This window comes from Natator depressus, chromosome 1 (assembly GCF_965152275.1).
Source record: "Natator depressus isolate rNatDep1 chromosome 1, rNatDep2.hap1, whole genome shotgun sequence".
Classification (NCBI taxonomy): Eukaryota; Metazoa; Chordata; order Testudines; family Cheloniidae; genus Natator; species Natator depressus.
This window is the reverse complement of record NC_134234.1, coordinates 26,015,235-26,031,608: the sequence shown is the minus strand read 5'-3', so window position 1 is coordinate 26,031,608 and position 16,374 is coordinate 26,015,235. Positions and strand designations below refer to the sequence as shown.

General features: G+C 45.3%; 1 long non-coding RNA gene across 1 annotated transcript in view; it reads left to right on the top strand.

The window, feature by feature from the left end:
• The window catches only part of LOC141989656 (uncharacterized), a 174,342-nt gene extending 163,009 nt beyond the window's left edge, over positions 1–11,333 (top strand). Inside the window, exons 5-6 of the long non-coding RNA XR_012640023.1 lie at positions 9,115–9,383; positions 10,397–11,333. This is a non-coding gene — a long non-coding RNA (uncharacterized LOC141989656). The remainder of the gene's footprint in view (positions 1–9,114; positions 9,384–10,396) is intronic.
• The last annotated feature ends 5,041 nt before the right edge of the window (positions 11,334–16,374 follow it).

Genomic DNA, 16,374 nt, shown 5'->3' with positions numbered 1-16,374 from the left:
GCTGCCTGGGCAAACTTTCTTTGGTGCCCTTTAAGTACTGCTCCCCAAGCTGTGGGTGGCTGCTCAGCAGGCAGAGCAGAAGCAGCAGTAGGTGGAGTGGCGGTGGCACTGCAGGTTCATGCTGCTGGGAGGGCAGAGAGGGGATGCATCTGAGCACCTGGCTCCTGCCCTGCACCTCCCTTTATCTCCTCCCCCCACCTCCCAGGTAGGCACGGCCCTTCTGCAGCCTCTTGATCAAGGTGCCCCTCCTGCCCATGGCACCCTGGGTAGTTGCCCACATTGCCCACCCATAAAGCTGGCCCTGGAACAATGAATCACTGCAGGCTCTGCTGGAGGGGTGAGTCATGGCTGAGTGAGCTGCCCTGGGGTCTGGCTTCAGGTTTGCCTTACTGCCTGTTTTAAAATTCACTTTACACCAGTATTGTTGTTTAATATTTATATTTCAGTAGTGCCTAGAGAGCCTGATGCGGGATCAAGGCTCCTTCGTGCCAGGTGCTGTACACAGAGCAAAATAAACATGTAAGTTTGAAATTAGCTTCCTGTGAGGAGTCTCACTATGCGTTACTGGTGTGGCCCCATACTACATCTCAGTGTCTCACTATCTCTTATATTTTTATCCTCACAACACTGCTGTGTGGAAGGGAAGTGCTATCCCTGTTTTAGAGATGAGGAACTGAGACAAAGGGAGATTTAAAGGTAAACATCCCCAAAGCCCCTATGATTTAGGATGTAGGAGGCTAAGTTCTACTTTCAAAACTAGCGATGTCACTTAGGCATCCCAGTCCCATGGAAAGTCAATGGGACTTAGGTGCCGATCAAAACACGACTCTCCTCTGCATGTGCTTCTCTCTCTGGGAGAGGATGAGAGAGCAAACAACATGAGACAGATATATAGTCACATTGCCTAACGCACTGCTGGAAGGTGCTCAGGTACTATGGTGATGAGCAGGACATAAAACTTACATAGAACAGAAAATGGGACTTTCACAGGGTGTATAGATCCTACGTGGGCCTGTCAACCAAGGAGTAAAGACAGGAAAGTCCATCAAATGCTGATTGGCAGCCTCATAGCAGCTGGGAGAACAAATAAGCTGAGAAGCAGAGGGGTGGGACAGCTGCCAGAGGAGCAAGCAGGCTAGGGAAAGAAGGTCTTGCCAGCCAGCTGCTGAGAAGCTGCCCCAGATTGACAACAACCCAAAGAAGGGACAACCAGAGCCAGGAGTCTACAGACCTAAGTGTCAGAACCGGAGAAATGGATGGTCAGGCCTAGTGGTTGAAGCAATGATGGTCAGGCCTAGTGGCTGGGCCAGGGACTGGAGCCAGGAGTCAGAGCAAGAACAAGGCTGAAGCAGAAGCAGGCACAGGCTGGGGATAGAGCAGGAGTGGGAGCAATCTGTCAGAACCACCAAGCGGCGAGGGGATACTCCCAGCAAGGTAGCCATGTTGAGCAGATTGGAGTGGCTAATCTCATTGGAAGTCTAGGGGATCACCTAGTTAGAGTGCGCTTGTGGATGGGCTGAGCACTGGTGGATTGATGTGGAGCCCTCAGGTAATCATGCTCAGGGATGACTCATCATGCTCAGAGCCCTCTTCAGGCTCACAGATGACTCATTACACCAAGGGAGGTAGGAAGGAGTTCAGGGTACAGCAGGAGAATTGTTGAGGACCGATTCTGCCTGCCTGAGTTAAAGAGACCTGAGCTGGAACCTAGTGGAGTGGGTGGGCCTGGTTACCCTAGCTACTCACTAACAAAGACTTAAGAACCAAAGGGTGTCCTGGGCCTCTCAAGGCCAAGGAGCAGATATAAGGGGAAACCCATACACCCTAGTAGAGGGGTGGGAAAGCTACGGCCTAGGGGCCACATCTGAGCCTTCAGACGTTTTAGTCTGGTCCTCGAGCTCCTGCCAGGGAGCAGGGTCTGTGGCTTGCCCTGCTCCAGCGCTCCAGCTGGGGACCAGGGTTGGCCCTGCTCCGTGCATGCTATGGCTCTGCATGGCTCCCGGAAGCAGCGGTATGTCCTTCCTCCAGCTCCTACGTGTAGGGGCAGCCAGAGGGTTCCGCATGCTGCCCCCTGCCGCAAGTGCGGCCCCCACAGTGCCGATGGGCCGGGAACCATGGCCAATGGGAGCTGCAGGGGCGGCGCCTGCAGACGGGACAACGTGCAGAGCTGCCTGCCCATGCTTCTGCGCAGGAGCCGGAGTGGGGACATGCTGCTGCTTCCGGGAGCTGCTTGAGGTAAGTGCTGCCTGGAGAATGCACCCCTGCCCTCCTCCTGGGCCCCAACTTCCTGTCCTAGCCCTGATCCCTCTCCCACCTTCCAAACCCGTTGGTCCCTGCCCGGAGCCCCCTCCCTCACCCTGAACTCCTCATTTTTGGCCGCAACTCAGAGCCCACAACCCCAGCCAGAGCCCCCATCCCCTCCCACACCCTAACCCCCAATTTCATGAGCATTCATGGCCCGCCATATAATTTCCATATCCAGATGTGGCCATTGGGCCAAAAAGTTTGCCCACTGCTGCCCTAGTGGGACAGAAATTAATGACCTTAACCCCAAAATAGGACTACAGAGATTCTGACAAGAAGGGCAGACTGACCTCTCAGCTGATCTGCGCAGACTCTGTGCAATGCCCTACCTGACCAAAGGAGGGCATGATGCATTGGGATCCCAGTCTGTAGAGAATTAGGGTAAAACTTTTGAAAGCATCTGAGTGACTTGCCCAAGGTCACACAGAACGCCTATGGTGGCATAGGGAACGGAACCCAGGTCTTCCAAGGCCCAGGCTAGCATCTTAGCCACTAGTCCACAATTCTTCTTGTAAATAAAATTCAGTCACTCTAAGCAAATGCAAAAGGGCCACAAACAAGGACAAAGCAAATTAGCTGTTTCAGTTCTATTAATGTTCACAGACCTTTTTTTGCAGCTCTGTTTGTAACAATGACACTGGAGGGGATGATTTAACCTGAGTTAAAATTTACATCTCTAACAGGTCATTAAATAAACAAATAAATCTGAAATCCTTGCAGAGTAGAAACAGGCTGGTTTCCATGAAAATGAGGTTTCTTCTGTTATTATGGAATGGTACATAAGTTATGCTGATCAATAAAGAAGGCATTAAAAGCATGGGTGACTCAGCGGAGCCTTTCGGCCTTCTCTTTCCATTCAACAGTGATTTTCTATCAACATGTGGGTGGACAGCTCCTTCACAGCTCAGGACTTTCGGAAACATGGAAGTGTATTAGATGCGTGAGCACAGGAGTGCTGTGAAGACAGACATGCCGTTTGACTGATGTGGGTCAGCATTATGTGAGGTTGATATCTCTGTTACATAACAGAGGTGTCTCCTGACTCCATTGGTGAATTTTGTTATGTGGAATGGTACATGGTACCTGTAAATAACTTTTTATCTGCTCAGTGGATGCAAACTTTGCTCCCATTGTGAGATGAAAACTTTAAATGCATGTCGTGAGGCTGTCACTATTTTTAGACAGCAATAATTCTTTTATAAGGAGACAATACGTATACAGTGTAGATTAACTCTTCAGAAAGCCTTTACACATGGTGAAATAGATTTTGAGAACAAAAGCACTGAACACTGCAACTTGAATAAGATGACGGTCTTTATTGTTAGCTTTGAAGCATCGAACAATGTCTGTGACTTGTTCTGCAAAAGAGAAAGGGAGAAAGAAACACTTTCACCTCCATTTACATTCTAATTTTCTCTGAAAATAGAATTCCTCTCTGGCTCTAGAATAAATAACATGTGGTAGCTTGGGGATGTTGCTTTAATTTATGTGGCTAGAGACCACAGAACTGGACTAAAATAATTCCTTTTGTGAGATGTTTATTTCTGCAGTTTGGAGAGGGGCTAAAAATGAAACTGAACAGAAACAAACAGCAAGGTGAAGCGTTCCAACACAAACATGGCTGTGTTGGCCTGACAAATCACTTCCATTCTGATTATTAAAATGGTACTCCAGCAAGGCTGGTTATCACGATGGCCTTTTTGCTGGTAATAAATTCCATGCTGAATGGGCAATATTCTCCCACCAGACAGCCTTATCAATTGCAGCCAGGGTCAGGGGTGGTTGGGTAGATGGGAGAATAAGACAGATAATAGAAGGTGACTCAGGTTCACGGTATTGTTCTGGTATTTAGCTTTCTGTCAGTTCATTTGTTTGATTAGAAAACAGAAACGTAAGCACAAAAAAAAAGAGAAAAGGAACTGTTATATGAGGAAATCCACATAGTGAAAAAGCACATATCTTCTTGGTGTCATTTCAACTGATATTCACCCACCTCCAACACACACACATTTATATGCTCAACCTTCTTCAGACACCTGCCTTTCTACTGATTTCAGCTGTTTAGCCCTTAATTCATGCCTCTGAAATACAGTCACATTGGACCAGCTGACAGTTTATGCGGCTAAGCAAGAGCTGCAAAATCATCCATCCTTTCTTGCTGTGGCAATCTATGGACTGGCCAGTTCAAATTAAAGTTATCAGCATGGTGTAAGTGTCTCACTAATGGTTGACCTGGGTTATGAGCATTCTCACTGGGCATTGCTGTTGGCTAAGAAGCGTCAGAAAGGGAAAGAGGAGCACTTGTGCTGGCAGCGGTGTCTTGCTTGTAAGCCAACTTTAATTTAACGTATGTGGAAAAAGCGCTTTCCCTGTCTGGTAGCAACTGGAAATATTATGTGCACAGAAAGAGACTGAGCATTATCAGGTAATGTCACCACGTAATATAAACTGTATGCAGGCAGCATTAAGTGCTTATTTTTGTTCAGTGGTTAATATATTAATAAAAAAAGCAATTGTGTGCACTTAGAAGACTCAGCTTTGGGTTTTCTAGCACATATTGCGTGAGAAACCATTTCATCCCAGTCACTGGGCAAATCGGACTCTGTCCAGAAAATGTCTTTTCATAATCTCTGGGTGCTCTAAAAACAAATAGAGCTTTTTTGGCAAGTGAGATGCTACCAGTCAACTCATTTTGGATCTATTCAGAAAGTCATGCTAAATTAACAGCTCCCACTCGATAGGGAAGATTTGGCAGGCTGTACCGCCAGAAGCCTCAAGTCTCATATGACAGTTTGATTCATTAGGGTTTTACATGTGTGTGTGAGGGAGAGAGACAAAGACAGAGACTCTGTGTCCATAGCCAGTTTATTGTCTAGCTGCTCTGGATGTTTTTTGGCACTGCATTCTTTTTTGCTGGACCTAGTGGAAATGTTAAATTTTCCTGATGTTTAATTAAAAATAACTTTGGGGGTGCCATGGGAAGGCATCCTGATGCTTGTGGCGGGGGGGGGGGAGAGAGAAACAAATCAAAAAGCTTCAAGACTTGCTCTGCACCAGATAAAATGCTAGGGTCTGTGCTGGGGGACTTGCCAGCAACAAACTCAAGGCTGATGCAGCTGGACATGTGTTCATTTGATGTCCCCTCTGCTCTGCCTGCCCGCTCGTGATTATTGAAATTTACAACACTCCTGTCCTCTACTGCGAAGGGATTGCGCAGCTTATGCTCAGTGCCTCAGCAAATCGAAACAAAGCCTGTAGCTATGATTTTTGGACTACAAGCCCTGTCTGTGTCTCTTTAAGGAGTGGCAGCCAGCCAGGCCCCTGTGATTAATGATGGACCGAGATCAAATGGTTTGGTTCAATTTGGATAAGCATCCAGAAGTTTGGAAGTTAATCTGATGATTATGGGCTCAGTTGTGAGCCTCTCTGTGTCCTCACGAAGGGCAGGAAGGTAACATAAGGAGTCTTCTTACTCCCCTGCATGGGATACTCGCATTGCTCGACCTTGTTCTGGGAGGCCAGTACCTGCGAGTGGGTTGCTACTCCCCCTCCCTGCAGGTGGGGAAAGAGTTGGCAGGAAAATTGTGAAAGATTCTCACCAGTATTTGCCAGCTGAGGAAATTCTCATTTGACTTTTGTGTTGTTGCTGTGCCAGCTGACCCATTCCGCCAGTTTACTGATCATCTATGCACTTCCTAGACTGTGAGCTCTTGGGGGGGTCAGGGTCTGCATTTGTGGTATTGGCTTATACAGCGCGTAGTACAATGGGGCTGTGATTCCTATGTAGGGGTTCTTTAGATGCCAGTGCAGTGGAAGTACTCAGTAACATTGTACAACAACTGTTGGCTACAAAGTTGGGTCTTTCTAAAGGAAAGAAAACAATATTTCCTGTACGTCCAGCACTGTAATAACTCTAGAATCAGCAGCCTTAAACTGTAACTTAGAAGCATCACTGAAAACTTTTCTTAGTAATTGCATGTCGGTTGCACCGAAGACAGTCATGCAAAACTTAAATAATTTTAACTGCTTAGACTTTAATACCTGCCTAAATGCCTTCCTGCTTGATAGCTAAGCTTGAAAAAATGCACTGTGGAGAGTGTGGGGGGAGAAGAGGTGGAAATTTAGATAAATATTCAAAGGGGTTAAATTTTTCCAACCACGTTGAGTTGAATCCTCCTCCACTGAAACCAGTAGGACTTTTGCTATTGATTTCAACTGCAGTAAGATGGGCTAAAATGATGTGAGTAGCTGCCTTTTGTATGGACTGAACCTGGGCAGTGTTGGTGTTAGAGGGTCTTGGGAAATGATGATGATGAGAGTTTTAACTATTAGGACAGAAAGAAAAAGTTGGGCTTGAGAAATGCTGGGGAAGACAAAGTGACGATATTTGGACATGGCTTGGATGTGCGGAAGAAGATAGAATCATAGAACCATAGAATCATAGGACTGGAAGGGACCTCAAGAGGTCGTCTAGTCCAGTCCCTTGCACTCATGGCAGGACTAAGATCTAGGGAGCAGATGAAGATGAACCCCAGGTTATGCACCTGGGTGACAGAGAAGATTGTGGTGTTGTCGAGAGTGACAGAGAATGGTGGGGGAAAGGTGATAATGGAGGGTGTGTCAGTGAGAGAGAATTGTGGGACTGGGGGGCATAATTGGGAGGTGACAGTGGCAGAGAATTGTGGGAGAGGATAGGGAAGACCACTTTTGTTTTGGCCAAAGGAACAATGAGCTATCCAGGAGGAGACATCGGAGACAAGCTGAGATGTGGGACTAGAGTGAGGGAAAGGGGGCAGGAGTGGAGAGGTAGATTTGCAGGTCTTTGACATGATGGTAGGTGTAACTGTGAGAACAGGTCTGGTCACCTACAGAAAGAGGGAAAAGGCTATCTCTTAAGTTAGCAGTTGCTCGACCTCTCTATTTTGTTTACCATTAACACAGTTCCTTTTCATTCATGCCCTTTTCGTGTGAGGTGCTACCCACCCACAACTCTAACTGATTTCACACCACTCAGAAATAGGCTCTCAGAGAGCTCATTAAATTGTGATCCAGAGTCTAAGACCCAATCCTGTCAGATGCCGAGAACACTCAGTTTCCTTTTACCTCAAAGGCTTAGACCATAACTCAGTGGATGGTTGAATTTATTCCCTCACAGGACCTATGTCTGAGAGTTCCATTAATGTAATTTTGTAATTTACACGGAATTGTGCTTCCTTTTTACTAAAAGGAATAAAATGAAACTCATAATGGACTTTCATGACAGAATGTTTCAGAAATATAGTCCTTGCAGCTCCCCTATCTCCCTCAAATATTACAGGGTTTTTATTTTTAAGAAGGTAGAAGTGATACTGCATTGTCAATGACTTTTTAGAGCAAGTCCTACAGAATTTAACAGAAGATAACTTTTGGCCTATTAGAATTGTATCCCTGCTATAATATTCTGTAGGATGTTTCCAAAAACTAGTCACGCTTTATGCTAAGGTTTCATTTACAAATGGTTGACAAAGAGTTAATAAATGATTGATAAAGATTATAAACATGTTACAAATCTTAGTATGTGCACTGTAGGTGATTAGAAGCACATAACTCAAAAGTACTATAGATATGTCTAAGTGATCTGTTGTGCTGTTGAACTATATAAAATATATAGCAATTGATTAGCCATTGATTAAAACTTCTAGTAGTCATTTACTAAGCATTTATAGACTAGTTATAAATGGAACCTTAATATACATGGACCCCAAAACATGGAAAGGTTACTGTTTTCTATGAAATTCTGAAGTTTTTTGGAATATTTTCTGCAGAATCCTATTGAATTCATCCCTGTTCATCTAATGCACCAGATACTCAGCTGGTGTAAATTGGCATATCTCCATTGAAGTCAGTGGAGGTTTGCCAGTTTACATCAGTGGATGATCTGACCCTATTGGTCTTTTCCGTAAGGAGAGATGGTGCCGTTCAGAAATCCTCTGGGTTGTTCTACTCCAGCTGATGAAATCATATATGCAGGTTGTGTATTCCTTTCTTCTTGGAGAAGAGAATTTTAAATATTCCCCATATAAACATAAATAATTGAGGGCTGGAAACTTTCCCCCTTTCTTATTAAAATGTATCTCTATGGGAAAATGCTTTTGAATATTATACTGTACAAGAACTCCCTATTGGTGGGGGTAGCACATAATAACAAAACATTGAAACAAATCGAGTAAATAATTTACATTGCTAAGCAATACACCCTAGAAACAGCCCTGCACATCTGACATTCTGGAAGTATTATTATGGTGTTATGAAATTTCCATAAATAAGATCAATGTGCAGCATCAGGCACATACAGGATTGTTTCATGACACTGAAGGAAATGGTGACCTGCCTAGAGGTCACACTATTATGCTCCAATAAAACTGGAATAAGCACAAGCTATTTAAATGTTCCCTGAACTGTGATACTAGCCTCCCAAGTGGAGTAGAGATGGGCACAATCAGAGTGGGTCAGGACAGGGTCAGTCATGTTTTGGGATTGGCTTTGCAGAACCAGATAATGGGCAATTCATCAGGAATATGGAGCCAGCTCCTCAACTAGCATAAATCAGTGTAGCTGTATTGACTTCACAGTCTTACACCAGCTGAGGATCTGGCCCAGCAAACAGACAGGAATATACCTTACATCCTCAGAAAACAGAGTCTTAAAGTCGTCTTCACATTTATGTAGCTACATGCCCCCCACACCTCATCTCCCTGCTTCTTACCTTCTATCAGCCCATGCTGCTCAGCAAGCTACCTGGTAACCTTCCATCATCATTTCTTCTTCCAGGAGGACATCTCCCTGCCTGTCGCTGTTTCTGCTCCGCCATCTGGGGCAGGATCCCTTAGTTCCAAAAACAAGCTCCAAACTCCACCAGCCACACATTGTATTCCAGGAAGTGATGCAGATGCTCTCTCAAAAGATGCAGAGGTGTGTCTGAGACCCTGAAGTGCATGCTGGCAGCAAAACCAGGAGCAATCCTAAAAGAGGATGGAAAGAGGTTCTGGACAGACATCTGTACTTAGAGGCTCCTGTGTATAAGCTCCAACATTAATAAGGTAAGAAAATACAAATAAGAGAAAGGGGGAAAATCCCCTACTAAATATGCATCAAACACAGTGTAACATATCATAAAAGTGGTATCCCAGCCTAGGGGCGGTAGAAAAAAAAAAGTAGTTCTTGGAAGGTGCCAAAATAATGGCCACTGGCAATAATAAAAAAGGTTATGGCAATAAAAGAATAATGGCTAACATTTCAGGTTGTTCTACAAAAAATGGTGTAAGTATATGGGTGTGCAAATGTACATTCTGTAGTATCTCTATTTATCTTACTAAGTTGGGGTGTTTGTAACTCTGCTAAATGTATTAATAAACTACATTTGTAAATATAAAAAAGTTCTTATAGTGTATGTGTTGCAACTGTGCACATCAGGGTTCCCAACTATATAATAATTTAAATAATACTGGGCCTAATCTTGAGGCAAAAACCTGGCAACCCTCAAAGTAATAACTAAAAATTCTTAAGTAATCAATACAATTAATACATAATCTAAAAATCAGGCTACAGACCCTAAGGCAAGATAGGTGGGGAATGTCTCGTTTGAGAAACAAACTGAGGCTTAGGTGTGAATTAGGTGCTGAGCTACTGGGCAGTGTCAGGATTTAGGTGGCCATGTGCATGCCCAGCTGCCAAAATGTAAGTACCTGAGACTGTGATGGGGCATGCATACCCCACACCCGGCCAATGAGGAGTCAGCACTCGGGGTGGGAGCAGCTCATGGAGACCCACTGCCTCCCAACCCCAGGAGCCGCAGGGACATGCCCGCCGCTTCCGGGAATGGCGGGGAGCCAGGACAGGTAAGCCTGTTCCCCAGCATGCTGGAGGCGCTCCTGGGAGGAAGGGGGAGGAGTAGAAGAAGGGAGGGGATAAGAGTTTCTCAGCAGGGCCCACTAAACTCCTAGAGTCCCCTGAGGGACCCCCAGGGGTCCTCAGACCCCAGTTTGAGAAACACTGGTCTATGCTGTAACCTTCATTTCTCTGTGCTAACCAAGGTCTTCTGTGTTCCTGTCAGCTGATAAACCCTCCTGTTTGACGACGTTGGCTGAGTGTCACTGCAGATACTTGCGGAGGTGCGCTGATTCCTCAGATTGTACAAGTCTCTCAGGAGACCTTCTCAGCTGGACTCGCTGAACAGAGCTCAGGGTGTGAAGGAGTGCTGAAGGCCCAGAGCCAGCCTCAGGAGGTGGTGAAGAACTGTGGCTTACCCTAGAGGCAGAGTGGGACCCATGTGGGGGTCTTGGGCAGCGAAGGGGTCCTCCCAGAAACTGTTCCAAACTGGGGCCATAGGACTGATCATGTGGATAGGTGTTTTGTGAATGCAAATGGCACCTAATTGTTGGACTTATATGCCTAAGTTTCCCTTGAGAATCCCACCTTAAGTGCCTCAATCACTTTTGAAAATGGGACTTATGCACTTCTGAAAATGTTACCCAGAGAGATTAAGGCCCTGATCCTCAGAGGAATTGGGGCACCTAACTCCCATTGGTTTCAATGCCTAAATATCTTGGAGGATCTGGGCATAAGTGACTTGCACAAGATCACTCAAATTGAACTTCTCTCTCTTGAGTCTCAAGCTGGGGTCTTAACCACAAGACCCTCCTTATTTTTCTTCCTGCCTGTAGCGGGATGGTCACCCTGCTCCAGCCTGAATGGGATAAAGCAGCCCTGGAGAGGGCTGCAGCAAGGAAAGCTAGGCTGATTAGGAAAGCAGCCACAGCTGTGGTCAACTTAATCCGGGCCCAGCTGGCCCTTATAAGGGGGCAGTGGGTCAGAAGCTAAGACATTTTCTCTCTGGCTCTAGAGAGGGAAGGATCTGGCTGCCTGGGAAGCTGAGGTGGGTACCTAGGGTGGAGCAGTGCTGGGGAAGGGTAGAGGGAGCTGGGAGCTCCACCTTAGCAAAACCGCAGGCTGAGTTAAGGGCCCACAAAGGGTACTGGGGCTGCAGAGGGGCAGCCCAGAGATAGGCAGAGGTAGCAGGTCCAAACCCCCCTTGCCAATGATGAGTGGCCTTTACAGACTGCAGTCTGCCCCAGTGAGCGGGGGCTAGATGGTGACCGGCAGTAGCTGGTGAGGTGGGGATGGAGGGTTGGGGGCTCCCCTGAGTGGGGAGACCTAGGTTGGGGTTGCTGCAGTGGGCAGAACTCCTGGGTAATGGGCACTGGGGTCTGGGAGGGGCATTGGGGCCAGTGGCAGGCGAGACATCAGCCGGCAGAGGGAGCTCTGGGGCTGGAAAGAGCTAATTCCCTGGACAACCAGATGGAGGAGCCTTGCCGGTGAGTCGTGCCCTGCCCCATGGCCTCATATAAGATAGCTGTTACCTGAATTCTTACGTGTAAATGTCACCATGGTTTGTTGGGGTTTAAAGCTATTAAAATTATTAACAAGTTATTATGTGTGTTTGGCTTTTTCTAATGGGAATCCATCTCACACAATTTTTCTTTGGATCATATTAACAAAAGGATGAACCTACTGTGATGACTCCTGTTAATTAGGGCCACTTCACTCTTTCAGACTTAATTATAGTACTGAGTGGCTCATAGGGGAAGCATCTTGTTGGGGAAAAAAATAAATGCCTTACATAGGAGTCTGTGTCTGTGTACTTACAGGGAAGATCCTAAAGTAAATTCCTGATAAAGGAGTACTGCTGTTACAGTAAATACTTCTTACTGCAGCATACAGTGTATCTGCATTTTATAGTGAACATTATCAGCGTGACTTTGGCATGAAAAGGACATGGAAATTAAAGACTCGAGTCTGCAATCTTCATTTACATTCAGTGGCACTTATTAAAAACTAGCTCTTCCTTCCACCTCCCTCTGTCATTTCTATTGGCAAGGAAAGGTGGTCTCGTGGTGTCAGATTGGACATAAGAGACCTGGATTCAATTCCCAGCCCTGCCACAGACTTTCTGTGCCATGTAATCAACATGTGTTTGGCTGCATGGGGGCAGCAGGATGCGGGGTGTGGAAAAATGTTCCCTGGGTGAATCAGCAGGACTGGAATGTGACTGTTAGTGGGAGATGGAGCGCGGCTCCACTGCTGTGGGGCAAGGCTGAAGTTGGGCTGCAAATCCCTTAAGGAGAAGAAGCAGTGTCACTCTAATTCCAGCTGCCCTGAGGGGACCTCGGGCACCAGGGGCAGTGAGGGGAAGCGGCGAAGTATCGAGTCCAGCCACAGCCTCCTGGAGGAAATAGAATGTACTGTGCCAGCTGCAGAAAAAGAGTTAGATGAAGAGCCCAGCGATATAGAAGAAGGTGGACTAGATGTCCATGTGTCACTAAACCAGTTAGTTCCTACACTGCAGACAAAAAAGAAATGCTTCATCAGTGCCTCTGTGTCAGAGGGGAGAAGAAACTGCAGAAAATGCTGCCTGGTGTTTTAAGGAATTGTTCCATGGAGGAAATCAAAAGGCCTTGCCTGGATCAGTTAAAACTGCTATCTGAGGGGGGAAAAAAAACTGCTAAAGATTCTTGAAGGTGAGAATGGTGCTGATTCTGATACTGATGAAGATGCAGACCATGGTGGAGATAAGTCTGCAGTTGAATGAGTCAGTCAACAAAACAACAGTGTGACTCTACTTCTATGATTCTCTGTTGGATAAGTCACAGGTCAGACCTGGATGGAGACTCCCATTGACCTCAATGAAGTTACTTTGGAACAGGCTTATAATCTCTGTACATCAGTTCTATACCAGAGGGATGATGATAATACTTTGTTTTTCACCCTTTGTGTGTCTTGCCTATTTAAATCATAGTCTCTGCCCTGAAGATTTTATCTCTCTACCAGGTGTTTTGTACAGCACCTAGCACACTGGGGTCACATTACTGTAATACAGGTAATAGTAACTGGGATTGCTTGTGTGCATAGGTGTTACTCACAGGGATGAAGAATTGCAGATTCAGGCCTGAGATATCCTCTTGTCCTGGAAATTGTGGTGTAGGGTGTGACATTGCACTCCATATAATTTTATGAAAATATGCTAATAAGTGTGAATATAATGTAACTGGAAAGCTTCATGCAAAAGCTCTCTTGTAAGGTATCATTACAAATCTTAATCTACTGAGTGTTCATACATTCATACAAATAGGATCATTCTTGTATCTGAAACTAGAAATACAAAATATAACTGAGGTTCTATTGTAATTATGCAAAGTGTAGGCCATTAAAGATGGTTTGGAATCTTGATGGCTCCCATTAACTAGGACAATTGACTATAGATGGCTCTGTTTGCTTGCAGAATTCCTGTGAGTCAGGCCAGGAAGAATGAAGGCTTGGGGTCTCACAGGACATGCGACCATGTCACCTCGTACTAGAATCCATCTTAAACCTGGTGCTTTTCCATTTAGAAGGAGGGGTGGGGACCCAAAGAGACAAAAGATTCCCGCCTTGTGCCAAAGGTATATAAGGGGATGGAACAGAACAAAGGGAGCTGTAGTCATGAGAAATCCCCTAGCTACCACCTGAACTAGAACAAGGATTTTACCAGGGGAAAGGATTGGGCCCAGACTAGAAAGGAGTCTAGTCTGTGAAAGAAGCTTATTGGAACATCTCTGAGGGTGAGATTTTTATTTGTAATCAGTTTCTTAATGTATCAGGCTTAGATTTGCATGTTTTTGTTTTATTTTGCTTGGTAACTTTGTTCTGTCTGTTGGAACCACTCAAATCATACTCTTTATACTTAAGATCACTTTTTGCTTATTAATTGACCCAGCGTAAGTAATTCCTGGGGTGGGGGTGGGGGCAAACAGCTGTGCATATCTCTCTCTGTGTTAGACAGCAAACAATTTATGAGTTTACCCTGTATAAGCTTTATACAGAGTAAAATGGATTTATTTGGGGTTTGGATCCCATTGGGGGCTGGGTGCTAGAGACAGGAGCATTTAAACTGTTAAGTCTGCAACTTAGGGGGGACGTGGTTCAGACCTGGGTCTGTGTTTGTAGCAGGCGAGCGGGTCTGGCTCAGCAAGGCGGGGTACTGAAGTCCCAAGCTCGCAGGGAAAACGGGCTCAGAAGTAGTCTCAGCACATCAGGTGGCCGTCCCAGGAGGGTCTCTGACCCAGCCCATCACATAGGGAACTTTAGTAACGGTGGTGACTCTGTCTGGATATTGTACCATTACATTCTGTCACGTCCTGGGATGTAGTTGTCAAGACACGTCGACTGTGTCTGAAGCTACACTGGACACAGATTCCTCCAGCGAATGGCTGCTGCATATAGCTTGCTTCAATATGGATCCAAACACTCTGCTAGCTTGATTCATTTTGGAGTTTTATGTCGTTTGCTTGTTGTTGTGATCCAGTTAGTCATTTATTCCAGCTCAGGATCTGGCTCAATCAGTCAAGTAAACCAAAATCAATGGTGCACCATTGATTTACACCAGCTGAGATCTGGCCCACTTGTAGATAATTGATAAGGCAGAGTTGGCTTATTGGATTTGGGGAGGCATAACAGGAGTACTCATTGTAAAAGGATTTTCACATTAACTCTTTGACCCACAAATATATTTGCATTGAAAGTTTTATAGATGTGTCTGGCTCCTTGACACATAAAAATAAACAAAGATAAGTATGGCTTGGGGCTATAAATAATAGCACAAATATTAAATAACCTGAAACTTCACAATTTTACAGTGCTATCTACTCATTGGGCTAGCTGGGCATTAAGTCCTCTATTCAGGAAAGCATCCCCCTTCAAGACAGAACTTAATCAGGACATTAATATTCAGCATGTGTTTAAGTCTCAGTGAAGTCAACAGGAGTGAAGTATATGCGTAAAGTTAAGCACCTACTCCAGTGCTTTCTTGAATTGGAGGCACGTCTCAAACAAAGGGGGCTCATATCTCTTTCTGTGGGAGATGGTACTGCAGCCAAAGATCTCACTCTTAGGAACATACTGTCCCCTTTTCAGTAGATGCAATTTTGCAGCCACGATATCTTACATCCACATTTTTGACAACAGATATTAGGTGCTAAATTACCTGTTTACATCCACAAGTCATGAACTTAGCTGCCCAACTGTTGGCATTTGTGCCCACAATTTATTGTGGGTGCAGAACTGCAGGATAAAGTTTTACAGGTGTGTAATTGTGCATAGTTGAAAATGTGGGCCAGAATGCATATTGCAGTTTCTTGCAAGAGCAATCCAAAATTTATAGAGCTCTGGGGTGATTTTAGACACTGGCCCATCTTGTAAGGGGTGAGTCCCAGGGGGATTTTTTCAGGAGAAAAAATTCTTCCCAGTGTTTCCAGGCTATGGGTGCCTTGCCTGCCTGTCCCAAACATGTGAGGCAGTGTGTATTCCTGGGAGCACTAGACAGAAGCAGTCCCCTCACTCTGGAGAGCACAGAGACTGAAAATATGTCTGATTCCACATGGGACCCACCAACAGAGATTGTCCACTATCTTGCACCCTTTACTCCCTTTTCTTCCTGTGAAGAGACCAGTCACAGTCAGGCCCATAACTAGTTGATAAACCCCATGTGCATGGAAGAGATGGAACACAGGAGTTGCCATAATGGATCACACCCAAGGTCCATCTAGTCCAGTAGCAGGTATCTGACAATGGCCACAACCAGCACCTTCAGCGTAAGATGTAAGAAACCCTAAATTTTTCTACTGCGGGGATCTGCCCCCCACATTAGGTCTGATACAGATTGGCTTAAACCCTGATGCCAAATGTTTAATGTCCCTTCTGAATTTTTGTTAACTTTCACTCTGGATATTCTTGTTATCCATATAAATGTCCAATCCCTATGTAAATCTGGCTAAGTCATAGGCCTTAATGACTTCCTGTGGCAATGCTTCCACAGTTTAAACTATGACAGGTTTCAGAGTAACAGCTGTGTTAGTCTGTATTCGCAAAAAGAAAAGGAGTACTTGTGGCACCTTAGAGACTAACCAATTTATTTGAGCATAAGCTTTCGTGAGCTACAGCTCACTTCATCGGATGCATACTGTGGAAAGCACAGAAGACGTTTTTATACACAAACCA